The sequence below is a fragment of the Cupressus sempervirens genome, chromosome 5, assembly GCF_028749045.1.
Source record: "Cupressus sempervirens isolate cs-2001-9-10 chromosome 5, ASM2874904v1, whole genome shotgun sequence".
In the NCBI taxonomy this organism is placed as follows: domain Eukaryota; kingdom Viridiplantae; phylum Streptophyta; class Pinopsida; order Cupressales; family Cupressaceae; genus Cupressus; species Cupressus sempervirens.
Window position 1 is genome coordinate 766,955,145 of NC_143122.1, and position 16,015 is coordinate 766,971,159.

Consider the following 16,015-nt stretch of genomic DNA (forward strand, 5'->3'; position numbering starts at 1 on the left):
TTTAAACAACTCATTAAAGACTATTTATTATATAAAACAAAAAATATTTTATAATTTTTTAAAGATAATTTATTTAATTAAAAATAAAACAATAAAAAGCTAACAATTTATCAATTATCCATATTTAAAGAAATGGCACAATCTTTAAATGTAAGAAACATCAATCTTTAAATCTAAGAAACATAAAAAATATAGAAACCTTATCCATTTTAAAGAAATAACACAATCTTTAAATCTAAGAAACATCATGGAGTTGAAAAATAAAGAAACATGTCATGCAATAGAAATATTTAGAAATATCTTATTTTCCTATAAGCTTTTTAAGATCTTCTTTAAACTTTGTAAAAATAAGATACTCAAAAATAATAAAGTTGTTATTATATTTTTTATTTACATATTTACTAAGAAGACATTTTTTCTATTATTTTAAATTTTTTCTACAATTTCAAGAAGCAATAAAAATGAAATAGAAAAAATTCAATTAAGGGAAACAAAAATGAATTTATTTAAATTAATATCCAAACAAAGTATACAAGTAGCACTCTATATTTCAGAATGCCATGGCATTCTCATAATATTAATACCAATGTCTAATAATAATAATAATAAGAAAGTGTACAATTAGCACTCTATATTTCAGAAACCCCATGGCACTATCATAATACTAATACCCAAATCTAATACATTCATTATCTAAGCACTGCCAATTTTAATGCTTTTTACATCACCGCCATTGCCTCCATTAGAGTGCGTTTTGGGAGCATTCATATTTAAAACCTAGTTCTCAAGCTTTGCCGAAATGCTATCCACATTCACATTTTTTGGCAAACAGAATTGCCTAATAAATCACCCACTGGAACACTCAACACGGTGCCACTGATCTGTCTTTTCCTCCTCTTCTTTGAGCCTCTCCCCGCTTATTCGCAGGGTAGTTTGATCCACCAAATTGATTTTCAAATCCTCCTTCCTTAGCCCTGCAACAAATCTTTAAGAAAAACTGCTGGAATGGAACATAATAAACCTAGAAAAGGGGGCAAATGGATTATTGATATTTTACTAGGCAAATCTATGGTGAAGACATGAGCTTCAGGGGTTTCCTTCCAATCAACCCTTGTGTTGGCCACAGCCATGGTGTCCCTTGAAAAATGAAGAAGTCGTTGTGGGGATAGTCAAATCCATGGCATCCCACACACGAGAAATGGGAAGCCATGGATCAAAGAGGCTCTTTTCCCATGGATCCCATGCGCCTGTGCCTCTTCCAAAAAACGGAGTCAGAGCCTTTTTTTTACCAAATAAATATGAAAAGAGGTTGAAATTTTGTAGAGCTTGTAAATGTACAAAATGTTGTAAATTGTCTTTGTGATGACTAGCTCAAAAGATTGGTTTCAATTTATATAGGGGATGAGAGGATTTGAGAGAGGTGTAGATTTGTGAAGAATGTTTACAGAGGGAATAAGTTGGCGAGAGAAGCGTTTAATCTGTTTAAAGGGAATGCCACTTGCTTGCACACCACATAGCATAAAAAATATTGTTCTGCAGGCTGTAGATTACCAGCAAGGTATCACAGCTCTCAACTGCTATCCGCGAGAACAATTCTAGAAACTTCTTCAACTATGGAGCGTCACCATTATTAATATATTATTTTAGAAAATAATTCATATTCCATAATGGATGAATGCAATAATGGGCGAAAGGAACTGTTCATTGTCATACTGGCAGCTACCTGTCAATTTTTTTAAAATGTTAAATTGTTTACAACGAAATCTGCTCCCATTGTAGAAGCCTCTCGGCTTAATAAAGGCACGAAGGTAGGACATCAAGCACATGAATGCAAATCAAATAAAAATGATTCATTCACTACATTTAAAGGACATCTCTATAATTGTCAGAAATATGGACATAGAGATCATGAGTGCACATTTGAGACAAAGCTCAACTGGACACTTGAGAAATAAAAACGTGCATCGAGAATAGGTAATTCATACAATTGAGATTATAATACATGATATAATTGTCACTATTGTGGAGAGTATGGTTACATCCCAAATAATTGCATCAAGACACATTTTAGAGGAAATTACAAGAAGTGGCTGAGTGTAGAAATAATATGTTTTAGTTGTCTCAAAATTGGACATATTAGTAAAAACTACATAACTAGAGCATTGACACCAAGGAATGGAAAATATGAGGTTGAGGGATAGAAAACATGGATAGAGATAGTGAAATCTAGAAGTAGTGGAGCACACAAAGCTGAGATCATCCAATCTAGTGGATCGAGTGATTACACACATCTAACTAAAGAAAGAAGGTATGTAGGAACTGTATATTCAATGATATATTTTAACATTAGTTCCTATCATAGATGTATTAAAAATTCATATCTACATATGTAAATATGCATTAAGAACAAATCCATAAAAAGGGAAAGTAAAGGAGAATCATTTGCTACATAGAGTATCGAGCATCAATGGTACAGTCTATATTGACCAAGCTCTATAGTATAGACTGAGTGATTGACAGAGTTGATGTATTGAACGAATGAATAAATGTTGCATGCCAAGTAAGGTAACCTTGACCAAGCAAGTATGTAGACCAAACTAGTTGTCATATAGAAACCAAGTAGGAGGACATTTATTGCAAACCTAGAATGAAAACTTGAAGGTATTTATTGAATTTGAGCATATATTTTTATTCGCCAAGTGATTACAAAGACCACAAGTGACTTAAAGGTGATTAAGGCATTTTCAATGATGAAACAAGCAAATCATAGTGGAGCATTGACAAACTTGTTAACATCAGTAAGTGATACTTTTGGTGCCGAGTAAATTATTTTCTAAAGATATTGTAGAAGAGTTTATTTTTTGAAACCCTAGATCAAATGTCATCATCAAGCGAAATGTTGAAGGATAGAAAAACTCAATATATATACATATGCATGTATATATATGTATATATACGTATGTACATATATATACATATACATATGTACATACATATACATATATGTATATATATATATACATATACACATATACAAGTATATATATGTATGTATGTATATATAGACATACATATATATAGATATGTGTATGTATATATATACATGTATATATGTGTATGTATGTATACATATATAGTTGCATGTATATACATACATATATGTGTGTGTGTGTATGTATGTATGTACATACATACATACATACATACATATATACATACATATAATTATGTAAGTATATATGTGTGTGTGTGTGTGTGTGTGTGTGTGTGTGTGTGTGTGTGTGTGTGTGCATACACATTATACATACATATACTATGTATATAATTCAATTAGTCCATTTATGATAGCTAGTACTTTATTCTAGGACTTATTGTGGGTGAACTTAACTAGCACATATTCATACACACATATTTAAGAATAACTAGTAACTACCCAAATTAAAATTAAACATGTGGCAACTTCTAGGGAGGATACAACCAATCAACTGGGCCCAAGGAAAGTGGAAAAGGAAGGATCGTGGTAAATAGTTTTGTACTATCCAACTATAACTAATATAGCAATCATCCTAGAACACCTTGATGAATAAATTAACACTATCTAGAGATATAACTCAAATATCACACATTATATTTTAACCAAGGTGACTATAATCTAGCCACTAGATTTGCAATGAAATCCTTCATTCAACTTTATAAGAAAAGATCCAAGAGCTTCACTCATGTGATCATGACTATATAACTGCTTTGAGATCTCAAGATTGGAAAACTATTTTTTCCCTTCCACCAATAACTTTGATTATTAGATTGATAATCATAATTTTCACTAGTCATACACATGTCATACTAGAAAAATTGCATACACAATCTCAAATATTTTTTATTTGTTACATTTTACAATGAAATGTATCTCTAATAGACTCACGTGAGAAATGTACTCAAATAGCATATATTTCAACAAACACTTACATTGATCACTTCTGATGATCTGCCCTGTTAGGAGCAATAAGGACTGTAAGGTCCACCTTGTTAAAGGATTTACAAATATACAATGAAGTATGCACTCGATAAAGAGATTTGCAAAAGATAGTTAGGTCATTTATCTCTCACATTTATAGAATTTTATTTTTCACAACTTATAAAATGAGGATTCAACCTAAATAATGTACATTACAATTTACATTTCTTAGATACAATTCATATCTTTATCTCTCAATTTCATATTGAATGTTTATACATTCTATTTTTTCCTCTAACTTTAGAGTAAATCATTTGACTAATTAATCACAACATTTTAATTAGTAAAGAATATCTTCTTCCTTGAGACTCCATGTTCAAAGATTCTTCCATGGTACTCCTTTTTCAAAGATAGATCATGTGTCCATTCAATTTTCCATCTAATTTGTATTTGTGTGGAGCATTTAACTTGGTGCAAAGAATGCATTCATTCTATGGTATCTTAATTTGGATGTACTCATATAGCTTATCACTTTGTATGTCGTGATTAGTTATATTGCTTTCACCATTATCACATTTGGATTCCTAAAACCCTTTGTAAATTGTTGTCTGTCATGGATCTCAGTCACTAGTCGTATGTCTACTATTAGAGTTAATATTCCTATCTACCTTTAACTTTATTTTCTCCCATTCATGCTTTTAGGTGAAAAGTAAAAAATAATCCCAAATAGCTACAACACACGAGGGAATTGTCCCTCTCAAACCTAGATGAAGATTGCAGGTTGATAGTGATTAATTGTAGTCTCTCCAACTGTTGGGACAATTGTCACTATTCACAGTGACAAATTTGTTTACCAACAATAGTCCATTTTCAAAGATTTTTCCTTGGTACTCCTAGGTTAAAGATAGATCATATCTCCATTTAATCCTCCATCTAATTTGTAGATTTGATAGATTAGTTCACTGCTAAAAGCATATACATTATGCTACTCTATTTAGACTAAGGTTCACATAATTATGGAGTTGTCTTAATTTGGATTTTTTTCTTAAGACCATTTCTTTAAACAATCAAATTTACACATGTTATTTTTCTAGTTGAAACTTAGTTGTCATAATGTCACCAAACACCTAACAAGAATTCATATCAAGTCCTCTACTCTTTCTAATAGGTTGACTTATTCCATACCACTAAATCCTATACACTTACATGGTCTTCTTCATACATCATGTTTTATAAAGCACCAATCCTTAAATAAATATTTCGCATAAATATTTATCTTGTTTAATGTCCATGTGTATTGCTCCTTCAATCATCATAAACAGGTACATGTAAAGCAAATAAAACTTGATTATATTTGAATTCTCTGCAATATAAATTTTAGAGTTAATAGTTTATGAGTTCTTATAAATTTATACAAGCTCTAAGATAATGTATGTAAAAATATTATAGCCAGTTTATCTATAAATTCTAAACAATAAAATGGCCTTCAGAATATTGTTCTTAGATATTGTAGGATATATTATGCACGCACGATTTAGAATATAATCATTTTAAAGTATACTTTGAGATATGTAATAATTTCTAAATAACTATACATTATAACCTTTTAAGAAATTCTAACTACTAGAAATAATCTTCTAAAAAATTCCAACCACTAAAAGTAATCTCCTTTAAAAATCCAACCACTCAAATAAGCTTCTTACAAAGGATAAATATTCAAAAAAAAAAGAGTATTTGATATTAAGAAATGAAGGGCTAAATAATAATTGAAATACAATTTGACAATACTAATGCTCACAAAGAATAAATATTTAAACAAAAAGAAAATTTTATTTGATATTAAGAAATGAAAGACTAAATAATGTTTGAAATTGGGTGCTTCATAGTCTACAGCCTCTTATCCGAATTCTGATAAATTGTATTTGAAATTGTGCTCTCTTCTCTATGTACCCCGGTGGCCTGTTTTGCCTCTTGTTTCTCTACTGTAATGTTGTCTTCATTCTTTTGAGCAATTTTCTGTGATCTACTCTTCTTACCTTTGTAATTTGCATTATTTCAATTTTTTTAAAAAAATAATGTTTGAAATGCAATTTGAACAATACTAATGCTCACCCTTCATCTTTTAAAAAGTCCAGGAACATTGTCATATTCACGATGGTTAGATTTATAGCACTTACTAAGTTGAAGCACTTAGATCAAATATAGTCTTAGATCAATTGCGTGTTGCACTTGCTAAGTTGAAGCACTTATATCAAATATAGTCTTTAGATCAATTGCGTGTTTCACTATATGAAGTGATTTAAAGTTTTCGTACGTTACAAAGTCATCATAAGTGTGCGGACAGTGATTTAAAGTTTTCCTACGAGTAGTTAAACTGGGGAGAAATAAAAACAAGCTATACGATCACTGAATTCGCTGGCATCCCGACGTTTTGCGGAGATTTCAAACACAAGAAAACAGAACTCCTTTAATTTGAAGTGACATGAGAGTAGGTGATGTCAGATATAATCTCTTCAACGGACGTAAAAAAGATAATATAAGGGTACATCAAACAGGCGTGGGAGGTCAGTACATTTCAATATGGTCGTTTGGAATATTTCCTTCGCATCCCCACATCGAAAATCATGCAGAGCGAATGACTACCATTGAAAACGTGGGTATCAAAAAGTCTTGGTGGAAAGCGGAGTCGGTTGTATGAAAGTTGTGGTGGCGAAGACAAGGTCGTTGAGAGTGAAAACTGAGGGAGGCAGTCCAAACATGATAGTCCCAGTCATTGACGCAAAACAGTGTTATTGCCGTGACGTTTTTGCTAAGCTTTGCATTCAACAAAAGGAAATAAAGCAGCGTGCCCATTTTGGACAGTAGATTGTGGGAAAACGATGTACGTTTAAACTCTGCCCGCAATTATTGAGTACAATAGCAAGCAGATCCAATTGCCCGTCAAACATAAATTTGAGACGGCGTCGACTTTATTGAATGGTTTTTGCAGCCAAGATGGACATGTGGACCTAATTACTGCGCTCTTCAGTATTTCGATGGTTGAGATTTGTTGGAGGGATTTAAGCAATACTGTCCCATCGAAGGCAATTTCGTAGAGTGTTGTGAAAAGGGTTTACAAACTTTCTTGGACATTCAAGGCCATGTAAATCTGTTTTTTATTGACTTTATTAGCACCGTCCTCTACTTGCATAGACAGGGCATGTTGACTGTTGCGCGGATCCGTCAGAGATATTTGTGAACTAGGATAGACAAGGCATAGGATGTGGCCCTCAAATGTACCCGACATTACAGTTTTTAATTTATTAATTAATTTAGAAGCCACAGAACTACGGTTGTCTGATTTTTAAATTAATTACGTTTCTAGTGGTAACTAAGTTGGATTAGATGTCATTATTTTAATGGTGTTTAAGTTTCGTACTCTGATTTATATGTCATTATCTGCAATCAAGTTTTTATTTTTAAATTTGAATTAGGTGTCATAAATTAAAGTTCAATTATTTATTAGTCTTTTTAATTGAAATACTCTCTTTGTATCTTATTATATCTCTATCATCTTAATTTTACAACTACTACTTTTTTCAAAAAAAATAGTAAATACTTCTTTCTTATATTATTATTAGAATTGCACTTTTTTTTGCCTATTTCAAATTTCAAATTTTATATCTCCTTTTATACATCTCTATTTAATTGTAAAGATAGGTTAAAGAGCTTTAAAAGCATTCAAGATAATTTGACACTTGAATATCAAGTCATAGCTGAGTTAAAAACATGCATTAGAAATAATAGACACTTTCATTAGAATTGACATTATTAAGTCATCAACAAATCAATATAAAACACTTTCATCAAACCATTATTATTGGACAGAGGATCGTAACAGGTAACCTCAACCTAAGCAAGTGTTCAAACATAGGCAAAAGATCTCCTTGGTACTACCATTGAATAAAGACACAGACATATATGACTCTAATGAAACCCCTAACATTTTCAGCCTGCAAGATGATGCACCCCCTCTCTACCTCAAATACCTGAGAATCTCACCAAAACACACACAAATACAAAAAGCATGGGAACAATAGTAGATCAAGGTCAGAAAAAGAATTATTTAAATCATAATAACAATTAATTAAGATCGTCCTTTGAAAAAAAAACAACCATTCAAGAAATTGTTACCTCCTTTCTTGCCAAATATCGAATATTAATATTTCTATTCGACCACATTAATATCTCTAAAATAAAATATATGAACTCTACACAAAGAGATATAAATATAGAAAGATAGATGTAGACAAAGATATGGATAGAAGGAAATATAAAGAGGAGCCAAAGGGTGGTTCAAAAAGTAATAGAGATACATATACAAAGTAGTAGCTTCTAGATGGGGTAAATAAGAGAAGAGGGAGGGAATGTCACAAATAGTTAGAAATACAGAGAGATAGATACTAATAGAGAGTGTTAGAAAGAGACAGTGAGAGACAGATACAACTAGAGAAAAATAGAGTTATATATATGTACAATTGAGAAAAGGTAGACATCCTTATTCACAAAGATTATTGCCATTATTCTCTATCTACACCTCTCTTATTTATATATTTCTCCATAACGTATTTTCAACATTTCTTTGGCATACTCATTGCACACCAAGGTGCGATTGCTAGTTATATTTCAATCACAACATGACTTGGGATCAGTTGCATTATCTACAGTATGGTGTTCTTTTTTGACAACTCACACGATAAGATAAGTTCTATTTTTTGACTTCATTTTAAATTTTAAATACATTCTCTATAAAATAAAATAAAAAGTACGTGCAATTCATTTTTTTAGTATTTAAAATAAAAACATATTCTGTATATTTAAATATTAAATAAACAATTAATTTTTTTTAATATTATAATAAAAAAATGAAGTACACTTCGTGAATTATTTGTTAACTTCTCAAAATTATGCTACAGATTAATTAACTGAAACTAAATAGAGGAAACAAATACAATAGAGGTCAATTACACATCAATAATAGCACATTTATTAAGGAAACCTCAATTTGGGAAAAAACTTACAACTGTTGGATCTTCTATTCAACCTAACAAAAAACTTTCTCTTGTAGAAAACAATAGAGTTTGCTACAACAACTTTACATATATAGAGCCTGCAAACACCTAAATCCGATAACACCATTAGGTAATCTTATTTAGTCATCTTCTAGGACATTATTGATTAAATATTTAGTATTTAAATTAATTAATTGCCATCCCCTAGTCAATTAATTTATTTAATTAACTATAGTCTAATTGATAAAATCAAATGATATCTCAAAATCAATTTATCGATTAAAACCCTATTCATCTATTAAATTAAATACATGTCCAAATCTATCTAATTTAATCCCAAACCCCTTTTATTAAATAAATCATTTAATAAATCATCCTAAACCCCCTAAACCATCCCTAAAACCTATCTTTACCCCTAATCCAACCCATTCACCCATACTAACCTCAATTAGCCTCCTAACTAACCCATCCCATCAAAGCTAACCCACTTACCCCTAAACCCCTTTCTAAGCTAAGCCTAATCTGCCTCCTAAACATGTGCACAACTTTAAGCAAGGGTTAAGACTTGCTAAACCAAGCCAAAGTCAATAGTCTCCCTTGTCCTCTTCCATCCCTATCCAAGAGCATTAATGGCTCTTACATGCCATTAATGCCTCTTACATCCCTCTTACACACTCTTCCTCCCTCATTACTCGTTTTGACCATCCATTTTTCCCATCCCCTCACACTCATGCTCCTTGTGACAAGTGTCACTCCCCGATTGGCTACAAAAAAGCACAATCCATGTGCTCCCCTTTCAAAGCATCCTAGCCTCCCTCGCCATTCTTCCATTCTTGCATCCTGACCCTCCATCTCACTACCCCTTGGCCTACAAATAAAGCCCTTCCCTCTCACAATCCATATCATCTACCAATGCAAACTTATAATGTTCCATTGCCCACTATAACATAGCTATTTCACACCCTTACCATGTTAAAATTCACTCGCACCATCCATTGTTGAAATCTTCACTCATCCTCTCATATAATAAACACTCCACCACTTGAAGCTTGAGCACAACCAAGCACAACCCCTATCTATCTAGACACACCAAGGTCATCACAGGGCACACTTGAAGAGCTTACCATTTTTGGTCTACTTTCCTCCATGATTTTTCCCTCTTTGTTCTATCATAATTGTTTTCTTTAATTTAGTTTGTGAATGTTAAATTTAGTCTTAATGTTCTTAACACACTAGGTTTTTAGCATTATATTTTGACATGCCTGGTGGGACCCCGCATTTGGGTCGCTATAATCATGTCTTTTTGCTTGTTTAATTAACTAACCAACTTGATGTTTTGCACTTGTTTGTGTAGGTAGTTGGTTTTCTAACATTGTTTGCAAGTATCAAAGTCCCCAACCAAGAAGCGCGCTCTTAGACATACAACAAAATCCCAATTCAAACATCTTACAAATACCTTTTATTCGAGAACTTGCAATCATGAATTTGCAATTTTATACTAGTGGGATTGTGAATCTATGCGGGTACGATTGTGTTTTGTTATAAACCCCTCCACCACATGGCATCAAAAACTACCCTTAACATTCTTGAAAGCAACTCTTCCCACGGGAACACAAGCTTTTATCAACAGGATCACTATAAAAACCTATAAGAATGCTTGACTAGATTAACTAAACCTAATCCCACCTTTTTCTCCCATCGTCAAACCTGCAGACACACTTGTTAGTGGGAATGTTACCCCAATTACCCGTGGGATCACGCTACCATGAGAATGCTCTATGCTTTTTTTCCCGCAACACACTTTTCCTAAAGTTTCACCAGGTTTATGTACTTCGATCCCGCATATTTTAAACTACTTTTTTGCACCATGGGATAGCAGGTTAATGCCCACTGGTTCACTAGTTTGACCCACCATTCTTAACTGTTTACTATTTTTCGTTGTAGGGATATTTTGTTGGATTCCTGACATTTATTCTTGCAGGTTTTCTTAAAATACTTGTTAGAAAACCACTCTTAAATACTTAAAAGAATAATTATAAGTTTTCTTGATGGAATGAATGTCTAGGTATTAAAATGTTTTCATTGGAATGTTTGGCTAGATAATTACAAAATCGAATCTTGAATGTTGATTTTAAAAAATGAACCAATGCGATGAACATTTCATTTAAGTTGCAAATGAACATTATGCAAAAATAGTTCAGTTTTGGGTTTTAAAAATAATTCATCAAATCTCAAATTCTATAAAAACAAACTTGTTCTTACTCCATCCTTTTCAAAGCTTTCACACATTATTTCTTTTGTTGACACAATTTATTTCGTTATCCATCGCTGTAAGTTGGAAATGAATGTTGTATGTTAAAATCATGTGTCTTTTCAAGATTAGCTATTAGGATAAAATGAAGTGTCCAAAATAGAAATGAACCAAATGCCTTGTGTGTTTTGAGATTGTTCCCTTTAGCACATCTTTGTCTTCTCTCTATTTTTTGCAAATTAAGACCTTAAATTACGTGATGCATGTGCTGAAAGTTGTTAGCAAGATCATTCACAACAACTTATGAGTGCTTTTAGTGACTTCATCCACCTCTGGGAAGTGCGTCCCCTTTGGTGAGAACCTCAAACTAGTAAAAATATGCCCAACATATAAATGAGGGGAAAGGTAAACTTTCTCGCTCTATCAAGAAAGTTCGAGCGATGTGTTTCTGGGGGTAGCTTGAAATGGGGAAACTTTCCCATGATTTCAACATGTCTAGAATAGATCCTTAAGTGGATCACATATGTAATAATTGATTAGCTGACTCCACAGACCTATTTACAACCCAATTTAGTCATCATGATTTTATCCTTGGTATGTTAATTCACAGTGCAAGGGAAACAACATCCCTCAAGATTACTCATCATTATGCTGCCCTAGTAGAAGCATAAGGCTACTTGAGTTTCATCTCCAAGAGTCGTTGTCCCCATAGAAGGGAGACTTCTATTTTCCATGCCTTGAAAATTATTTGATGTGTATCATTTTTGATCGAATCTTGTATTGACTCACCTCTTCGACTAGAGGGACATATTACACTAGAATCAGGAGACATCAAGTTGTGGGTCATTGAATAACATATTGCAGCAAAAATTTGACCTTAGGGATAAAGAGTGTGTTTGATTTATCTTTATTTGTGCAAAAGACCCGTAAAAAACATTTTTAAAACATACACATTTTCTATGGTTACTATCAAATCCTTTTGCTAAAGAGATCACTTGTTTGTCTTTCTCAAAGTTGCTTTGTCCTTTGAGAGTCTGTTTTCTCATAATTTGTCACATCTGAAAGAGTCTTATCCTTGTTATCTCCAAAATAGTTGTTAGCAAGTCTATTCGCAACAAATTTGTTCTCGTTGGTTTGACTTTACCTTTTTGAAACTATCCTTGTTATTTCATAAACAATTGTTAGCAAGCCCATTCGCAACAACTTTAGTTTTTAGGCCACTTTTGATTCAACTATTCTTCGTGATTCAAAACTTTCTTTGTGAGCACTCAACAAACATTCATCATCAAACCAAGTTTGTCCTTACCTTTTTGAAAGGATTATTAGCAAGTCTATTCACAACAGTCCTAGGCCTAGTTTTTCCCATTTTGCTACTTATATCCTAAATCCAAACCACTTTGCCCTTTTTACAGAAAACACCATTTTCTTCAAAACTAGTTACTCCCCAACTGATTTATGTTTTTCAACTTAAGGTAAAAAGGTATACTTAGCATAGTCACTACCTCTAAAACCCACAATTGTGATAAATCCCATAGAGTTATCTCATGTTAGGCCAACCCAAGACCAAGTTCAAAAAAGCTAAACTTCCACAAATACCAACTTACAAAGAAATAGAAGCATAATGCAAGAAGCATACCCCCAACCCAAGGATCGCTAAACTAGATCAAATTGAGAAAGATGGTGTTGAATTTGCACTATAAACTGAATGGGATTACAAAATTTAGAACTTAACTCTCATATGTGGTGTCAACCACAACCTTATCCATAAATCTAGTGTTACCTACTTTGATTAGGTCTTTTTTTTTTCACACACGCACTTATGCACTTATCCCCTCCCTTTTTTGTCATCAACCTTAGGTTTTCAAAAATCATCCAAAATAAACATCATAAGTCCAAATATCCTCCATTATTTACTCCTCACTTATGCATTTGGTATCACCTCATTAAGAATTGTTTACCCTAGAAACCTCCACCCATCACACTATTGTAGTCATCCTTAAACTAAGCATTGTTTAGGATAAGTTGTTCTTGTTTGTGTCCCTCATCACCTTGAGCAAAAGGTTGGCCTATACACTTGATCACCTTTTGTCTTCCAAAAGTTCATAAGACTACCTTAGGATTTATATCACCATCACATTTTCGAGTTCACACATAAGGGAAGCATACTCTCTTTTATTTAGCACCATATCATATTTTAGGTTCCCTAGATATCATCAAGAACACCACACATTCTCCTTTGCATCTTAGAAAGTCCCTCCACCCTAGTCATACCTAGGAAAATCACCTCCTCGCATATACTTGTCTCCATATTTTTTGTAATCCATCCTTAGGGAAGTCATTATTTCATGCTACCTACAACACATCTCGGTAAGAATAGTAAGAAAAATAAGGACATGGATCCTAGTTTTAGTAGTAGCATAGCTCAGGTACAACCATACCCTGTAGCCTCCATGACACCACCAGATCCACCACCCCAAATTCTAGAAGAATCAGGTTTTGCACTAGAAATTGATGCTTTCATGAACCAACCTGGACACACAACCATTGTTAATGCCATCATAGATCGAAATAGGGAGATCATCATGGAAAACTTCTTAAGAGATAATGTTGGTGCCTTTGATTTTGGAAAACCAACACCTACCAACATTAAAAATCATGTGCATCCTTTGTTTGGATGGCAACCACCACCCACAGGGCCATCTATTCCTCATGATCCCTTCTTTTTACTAGGCAGTGGGTACCAACCAACACAAGCAAATCCGACAAACCCAAATATCCCTTCAACCCAAGTCAATGCTCCTATTCAACAAAACAATCAACCCTTATTCCATACCACATCCCAACCCACCACAAGTGTACCATTTTCATTTGCTTCCACCACCTCTATGCCTATTTCACAATATACTCATTTTCCATCTAGCAACACTGCATTTTCCCTTCCATTCGAAACACGTCCAATCCATTCACTAGCACTATAAATGTCCAACCTACATCCCAGTACAGTACATGAATGCCTCCATTAGGGTCAAATACTTCATCTTCCATCCCACCCAACATCACTATCAATCCACTTGTCACTAGCCAAAGTACTTCTGCCTCATTTTCACTAGGACCTTGGAGTTTTGGTCTTACACAAGGGTCTGCCACTAGTATTCCCTTTAGCACTACATCCATGTCTATACCTCAGTCACATCCCTCCCTTCCTCCTCAAGTCTATTCATTACCACCAATTACCAACTACTTTTCTATGCCACCCTTAGGCTATAGCCAAGTCATCCCTCCATCACAATACCCAGTTGCGAACACCCTTCCTCACACCAATTACCTAGCACCCATTAACACTCAATTGCTTTCTCAATTAGGAGCACAACCAACACATATTGGGCAAGGTATACCCTCTCAAAGCATGACCCATGTATTATCCACACTACCATCTTTTTAGCCACAATCATCACACTAACAGTATGCCAAAATTCAAAATTATCTAGGCACCCACGTAGAATTATCTAGTCAGACAACAACCCCACATCTATGTCCCCCAACCACAACTCCCCCATCAACAGTCTACCTAGAAAATGCAACAGTATGCCAAAACTACATTCCAACAACCAATAGCATCCATCCCAATAGTTGTGTAGCCCATATTTCAACCATCACCATATGACAACCAAGATTTTTCATATCAACCTTTGACATCTAGTACATATCTCACACTGGGGGCACCCATTATGCCGCCTATGAAATTTGAATTGGAAGAGATAAAAAAACACTCTTAAAGCCCTCAAAGATGGGACATAATCCAAAACTTTAAAATTTGAAAATGATTTTCCATACCCATTTGACAAAACCATTACTATGATGCATTTTCCTAAATACTTTGAAAACCCAAAATTTGATAAATTTAGAGGAAAAAGTGACCCAGTCATACATGTCAAAGAGTTTTATATGCACTACCAGGAAGTGGCCTATAATGATGTTTTCCTCATGTGACTTTTTCTAAAAAGCCTAGGGGGTTCCACCCTTGAATGGTTTTTTCATATACCTCAGGGAACCATTGAGACTTTTCTTGATCTTTCTAAAGCCTTTGTGGCTCAATATGCTCATCTATTTGAGATTGAGTTATTTGTAGTAGATCTAGTTCATACCAAACAAAAGGAAGGAGAAAGCCTTGTAGAATACTTGCAATGATGGCAAACTCTCACAACTCAGATCTCATGCACCATCCCCGAACACCACCTTGTTAAGATGTTCATTAACAACACACATCCTAGTCTTGCCCATCACATGGTTATGAACTATCTATAAACATACAAAGACATTAAGGAAAATGGGATGGGACTTGGACAAGGGCTCATCAAAGATGGTGTCATCAAAATTTACAAAGAAAATACCCAAGATCATAATCCAAGCAATGACAAACCATAGTATTGGAACAAAAATAAGAACATAGTTACTGATGGCATCATCGACACTTGACATGTTCATGTCATCAAAGCAACGACCAACATACCCACTACATTTTGTCAACAACAACCTTATCAGCAAGAACCAAAAATCTATCAACAACTACCTATACAAAATAATCAACACAGTGTCCAAGTGCCTAGCCATCAAAATCATACTAACACTATCACACTTTTGGCTAGACCCAAACCACGCATTAAGAGGCAACCTCATGTATACACCCTGTTGGGTGAACCCCTTGATGTAATTTTTGAGAAAATAGCCAAGGATAACCTTTTTCAACATCCATTGACA

At 33.7% G+C, this 16,015-nt stretch overlaps 1 pseudogene; it reads right to left on the reverse strand.

Moving 5' to 3' along the window:
- Positions 1 to 693: 693 nt before the first annotated feature.
- LOC149558156 (18.0 kDa class I heat shock protein-like) lies at positions 694 to 7,241 on the reverse strand (annotated as a pseudogene).
- Positions 7,242 to 16,015: the final 8,774 nt, after the last annotated feature.